This window comes from Odontomachus brunneus, unplaced genomic scaffold (assembly GCF_010583005.1).
Source record: "Odontomachus brunneus isolate Ranch 3 - 2012 unplaced genomic scaffold, Obru_v1 Obru_scaffold_087, whole genome shotgun sequence".
NCBI classification, from domain to species: Eukaryota; Metazoa; Arthropoda; class Insecta; order Hymenoptera; family Formicidae; genus Odontomachus; species Odontomachus brunneus.
In genome coordinates this window covers 999,488-1,006,016 of record NW_022639537.1, presented here as the reverse complement: position 1 = coordinate 1,006,016, position 6,529 = coordinate 999,488, and the positions used below count along the sequence as shown (strand labels likewise).

General features: G+C 41.4%; 2 protein-coding genes across 3 annotated transcripts in view; one reads left to right on the top strand and one right to left on the bottom strand.

The window, feature by feature from the left end:
• LOC116848016 overlaps nt 1–2,394 on the bottom strand; it is a 166,479-nt gene extending 164,085 nt beyond the window's left edge. Inside the window, exon 1 of the mRNA XM_032823706.1 lies at nt 1,925–2,394. The gene's annotated coding sequence lies outside the window, so the exon portion shown is untranslated. The remainder of the gene's footprint in view (nt 1–1,924) is intronic.
• LOC116848021 (melatonin receptor type 1A-A-like) overlaps nt 1–6,529 on the top strand; it is a 276,163-nt gene that overhangs the window by 139,698 nt on the left and 129,936 nt on the right. The gene's annotated exons all lie outside the window — the stretch shown is intronic.

The window sequence follows — 6,529 nt, the reverse complement described above, 5'->3', positions numbered from 1 at the left end:
GGACATTTCGAATTTGCACTGTCGTTTTGTACAGGCCGAACTTCGGAGCTAAACTGAAAACCGGTTCTGCTCGATGCCAGCGCCAACGGACCCAACGGTTTCGACTAAACGTAACAATAGAAATAAAAGCCATCTACCAGGGGTGCGTTCCAAAACCTACAGTAAAACTATAATTACATCTCTATACGTTTTGGATCGCAGCCCTGAAAGGTAAAATCCCCGCTCCGGGTGAGTATACCTGCTGCGTGCTATTAGAGCCTCGACGCTGCTCAAGAGATTTGTTGCGCTCGGAGGCCATAACTTCCGAACGGCTGCGAATTTCGATTTAAAACGTTGGGAACATATTCTTACAATGTTAAATAAACATTTTATGCAAAAAAAAAAAATTCGATTTTTTGAAAGTTCTAATTGGATTTCCCCCCTTAAGAGGATCTTGGATCAAACTTCCTAGATGCATTTCTCTTCGTGAGAGAAACACCGAAAAAATTGTACACGTGGGTGCATTCGATGCATAAAAACCACTCGCCAATTGCTATTCACAATAGTTGCACTGATTAGCCGAAAAATTTCAGAAAACGCGCATCGTTTATACATTGAATTAAAAAGTAAGAATCTTTGACTATCGAACTATGATCTTGTTAGAAAGATCTTATCTTACATTGTAAATACTTATCAAGTGCTCAGACAAGAAGTCTCTAACGAAAGAGTAAGAGAAGTGGTGGGAGAAGTTAGGGAAATTATAGCAGTAACGCGCGTATGTGTGACACTTCCGGAGTCTCCAAAATATATTCTTCAACGGGTTGCAAACAAACTACCATAATCACTAACGCTCAATAATTGCTCACGCGATACACTATCGTTATAAATATACTATAATTGACAATAAATGAGGAGTGGCGTTATTATACGTCAAAATATTAATTAGTAAATATAAAAACGTGATTGGCAATTGGCGAAGTGTAGCTATATTAGCACGAAGTTTATTCAGAATAAACCGATTAAATTATTTAATAAGGATTAGTATGTATGTGGGTAAACAGGTAAAAGAACAAGACTCAATCTCATCTCTTCTTAATTTTTCTCTTTTCTTTTTTCGTTTTTTTTTACCTCTTAAGTGGTATGGCCGGTAAACTTTAGTGGTAAAATATGAAATTCCTTTTAATTTACTCAAACTATTGTATTTTTTTTTAACTCATGCAAATGCAAGATATACTTTGTATTCTATTCTTTCTTAATTCTCCAAAAGAAATGGCAATAAGAAAAAAAAAAATCTAAATATGCTTATTAAAAAAAACCTCGTATTGGGGAGGATCGCGCAGACATTTTAGATCACCACTGAAGAAGTTAATGGAAGCATTGATGAGATTTGTAGCTCTTAAAAGAGCTGATATGAAGCTGTAAAGACAAAGATAACAGTTATAACAGCTATATGTCCAATAATGCAGTTTACCGATAAAGATTTAAATTTGAATTCCGCACACTAATAAGGCCAGGCAAAAGTGAAAAGAAAGCGCTGGCAGATAAACAAAGTCGAACACGTGAACCAAGAAGCATTATTAGACGTAAAAATCAACACTTGCGAGATTTATATTAGATATTTTAAGGCCGGCATTCATAGAGTTGTGAATTATTTAATATCTCTGATTGTGTGTGTGAGAATATAAAATGAGAATTATAAATTCGTATTCATAGGCCGTCATTCGGCTGTTTTTGGTTTAATATTTTTTGCACGAAATAACGTAATAAACACAAATGCAGATTGACAGATATGTGGAAATTTTTTAAATTGTAATTACTTTGCGGATGCCAATTTATTAGTTCATTAATTACGAATGCCGGCCTAGGTTTCGACTCGGGTATCTTTCGATTCGTCAAACGTATGTTAGAAACGAAAACTTCCTGTACAATAAGTAATTTGGCGTACCTTGAAAATATATGATGCGTCGCTAGCCCTGTCCTTGCGTCCTTTGTATCTTGGCTTCTCGACTCAGCGTCCCGGCTGGCTCCGTCGTGGCACTGACACTGACACTCGCGTAGATACGATTCAATCAAAAACACACGTGTTAAATAACGCGATGCCGACGAGAGACTAATTAAGTATCTCAAAATACACACGAAACAGTTTAATCACTCGAGCGAAACAATAGTAGCAAGAATAGTAGGTGTGTCGCTCGCCGGTTCGGAACTGAATGGAAACATCCGGAAAAGTTCACGAGGCACAAAGCTGAATCTGATCGCCTTGAAAGTCTTGAATGATTGTGCGAAGGAACAATAGATAACGCGCCGACACACGTGGTGTGCGTGTCGCTCGCGAGCCCGAAACTGAATGGAAACATCCGGAAAAGCTCGCGAGGCACAAGCTGAATTTGACTACCTTGAAGGTCCTGAATGTTTGATTGTACGGAAAAACAATAGATAACGCGCCGTGGTGTGCGTGTCGCTCGCCGGTCCGGAACTGAGTGACAACATCTGAAAAAATCAGCGAGATATATATAAATTTAACTGCCAGTAGAGTCTCGAATGTTTTGATTGCATGATCGCCTTCATTGGTGAGCAACGACCGTTGGCAATGGGTGGGAATATGTTTACATTTCTTACCAATTGTTTTGTACTCTCGCGCGTCGCACATTTTTTTTCTCGCAACCGAGCGTTACATTTCAAACAAAATATCACGAGTGTCTAAAGTCTATATTAAGTCGTTATTTGAAACTTGCGTAAAGTGAGATACTAATATTAGAGCTACGCGTGAATCTTTCAGTTGAAATCGCGATTGTAAGTACAATGTCATGTGCATTATGTGATGCAACTGAAAAGTTCTGATCTAACTCAAAATTCAAATTTGAGGAAGAATTCACACCTTAGTAAAAAAGCAGAAAATAAAAAGATAGAAGTCTCACAAAACTGTGATGGTCTCGCACCGTGATGGTCAGATGATAGTCCACAGTTTCTGCTTTTTTACCAGTGCGAGTTCTGATTGGGTTATGCCTTTCTGTTTTCTGCTTTTCTACCAAAATGTGAGTTCGCCCCGAATATCTTACCTGAGACAAGTTTTAAGTAACGACTATTAACGACAAGTGTCGGGAAACAAAAAGAAACCTGAAGGAGAAAGCAACGGTAATAAGAACAAACGAAGCGAAACAAAAATTTCTACGTGCTCGTTACATTAATTTGCCCGATGTAGCGCAAGGATAAATTAAATTATTCAAGGACGATATTAGCGGTTTCGAGACTTGTAGCTGATACTAAATTTCTACTCGGGTACATTAATGGTCTTGGAAGAGAAATGCCGCCCGCCGCCACGCGATATGATTACGTGAAGTATTATTGCGGAGTACCCTCGCGAGCAGCAATGCACGTCAGATGTATCTTAATTGCCTGGGTATTACCGGTTAGTTGCCAGGAGTTGTGTATTATGGACGGAATTATCAGTTACGGAATGTTACCACACAGCGCGGATGCTGACACAAGCGCGCAAGTAACTCCATATCTACACTTGCTGTACACGTACTCGTAAAACGCAGCTTGGAATTCACGGGACAAGTATTTTTTTACAATACAAAGTAATTTTACGAGTTATTGTCGACGATAAGATACACGCATAAGAGCGCGTCACAATACAGACGTGAACATCAAACCAAACACATTTTCTTTTTCTATAACGATTTGTCGGCAAGCCGCTAACCACGTTTTTTAATGTTTGAGCCAAAGTAGGACATTAGCATCCTGTAAAATTGGAATTTTGTGAGTTAGAAAGATTCAGCTGATGATATATGGACCATGCGTAAGAGATGCAACAAATCGACTACTAAAGTCACTGCCAAATTTACATAAACCTGTCTGCCTGAAAATTGGTTCTCACAAACCTTACTCTCTTTATCGAGCGTCTACTGCTGACAGAATAGGGTCACGCATACACGACAAGTGTTAAGAACGGAACGATCGCTTCAGGATAAAATCTGTCCTGATAATAATCCTGCCTAACCGTGGCGTTCACGTTTATCCTACGCGGCCAAGTTTGCCCGCAAAAATTGCTATTGAAATATTGGCGACGTGGCACGTCGGCGATTGCTTTGATTTTCAGGTTTCCCCGGCGCGTCGCAGTTTTACTAATGCAGACTCGGGGGCCAGGGCCCCGTCCGTCGTATTCAAGTCGACGACGACGCGCCTCCGTCCGACTTCCGAGCCAGCGGACCGCGATGTTGCCTACGTCGCGTCCCGCCAATTATTCAAATTCCCAAGATTTCCGCCTCGCCGGCGGAAGACGGCAAATATTGACGAAAAATATCAAGCTGTTCCAGCCGCCCAAGCCGCCACCCAAGTCGCCGTGCGCGACGTGTATAAACCTTGCGCGGAAGCGAAGACCGGCACGTCGCGCGCGTCCCTTGACCCGCGCGAAACGAGTTTCCCGGCGATAAGGGACCCCCGTGGCGATCGACGTCGCCGGAATACGCGGCCGAAATTCCAACCAGAGGCCATGTCGTGGCTGCCGATTTCCTTATTATCGAGGGACTCGCGACACGTGTGTGGTGCGACGTGGCGCGGCGCAACGCAGCGCAGCGCAACACGATGCGGTGCAGCGCGGTGCGGCGCGACCGCAACCGCGTGTGCACGTTGCGCACGATCGGGGAACGAGACTCGAGGGGTGAGCTCGTGGGAACGTAGTCGCATGCGGTTCGATCGCTCCGCAATGGACGCGCGATATCGGTTGCCGTCGCCATGGCTATTTTGCATTTGCTCGGTCCGGCTTAATAGCCCGTCCGACTTTATTCTCCAGAGACTCGCTCGCTCGCACGTGTTCCCTCGCACACGATATCTCGCGTTTACATCCTCCCGCTCTCTCGCCGACGTAAAAGCGCCCCCGATGACTTTTAACGAGGGATCTATATGGCGGATCGAGGTCGGGATGAATCGTACACTCTCATAGCTAATTTCAGGAGCTTCGTTTAGTATCCCGCGCCTTTAGGCAACGTGATCCTACGTGAAATCGATAGGCGTTCGCTGTGGGACAACGAGTGGAACCGCATTATCGCGCTCGTGCATGTATGTGTGCGCGCGAGCACGTTGAAAGGGTACACGGGGAAACAGTATTGAAGGGAAATTTACAAGAATATCTTGCACCATACAAAAATTATAGCCGATATTACCGTATATTTGCTTAATATTTGCAGGAATGTCTTTTGGGATTAATTTATAGGAAACAAATTTTATTCGAATGGGATTGGACCTTGAATGATTAATTCTACGTGTACAATCATATTTCTGAAACATATAGTATAATTTAGGTCTGGCAACTTTGAACTACTATATAACTTTGTTGAAAAATAATATTTTTGGACGTATTTCTTTTCCAGAGTTGAGAAAAGTTTTTAGCTATATAAGATAGTAACGTAACAAAATCAAATTCGTCAAACAACTTTTTAAATAAATGGATAAAGATACCTTATGAAATGATATACAAACTTTTTAATTTATTATGAACAAAATTTAAAAATACGAAAAATTAATATTTATACACGCGTTTGAAACATAATAAAAATTACGTGACGTACAATTTTGGATCTGAAAGACCCAAAAATAATTTTAGATGTGAGGATTAAGAATGTTATGCACGTTCGACTTTTTACCACAAAATCGTTGCTTGAATATTTTTCATATCATATATTCAGTGATTCTCAAATTTACTACTTCTATAGTAATTTATATTTTTTCTCAACCTCAGAGTGTAGTCCAGCTTTTTACACAAAAAATGTTGCAAAATAAAGTATAATCTTGACGGAATTTTCGCTGTACACAATTCCCAGCGCAAAGGATTTTTCGATTACATCTCACTTTTATTCTCATAATAGCTATTTCAGATATCATAAATGTATTATTATGGTTTCGTCTTGATTCAGAAGAAGGATGTCGGGGAGGGAGCCTTCGTCGAGGCTGTCAGCGAAAAAGACGTCCCTCGAATTCCACTCAAGGACATCGCGCGTCAGCGGGATAATATCGCCGCCGAAATTGTGACGTTGAAAACGTCTGCGAACGATCGCTACTTCACGGTTTCGTCTTTTGCGGCTTTGCGTTCGGGCTGGACCGGTTTGCGCGTTAAACTCCATTAGTTCGCCGCGAGGAGCTCGTCTGGGATTTCTCTCGTTCATTAAAAAGAAATTACCGAAATGCTCGTTGGGCTCGTCTTTCTCGATTAAAAAGAGATTTGTGTGCCAAATAGGAGAGTAATTATTGCGCATGCGCGCAACTCTAATCGGCGCTTTTATCCCTCGTCTGTGTCCCGCGCCCCCGGTGTTTATCCGCCGTTTTTCGTGTCGTTATCGCGAATTTCTCTCCTTTATTAGCGTCACGGGCCACGTCCGCCTGCATTTTACTTAGCCGCGTGTAACATCTGTTAGGCGTATATATATATATATATATATATATATATATATATATATATATATATATATATATACATACACATACACACATATATATATACTCGTATGTACGTATAGTCAACCGCATGGGGGATACGTAGGTCGCGACCGAT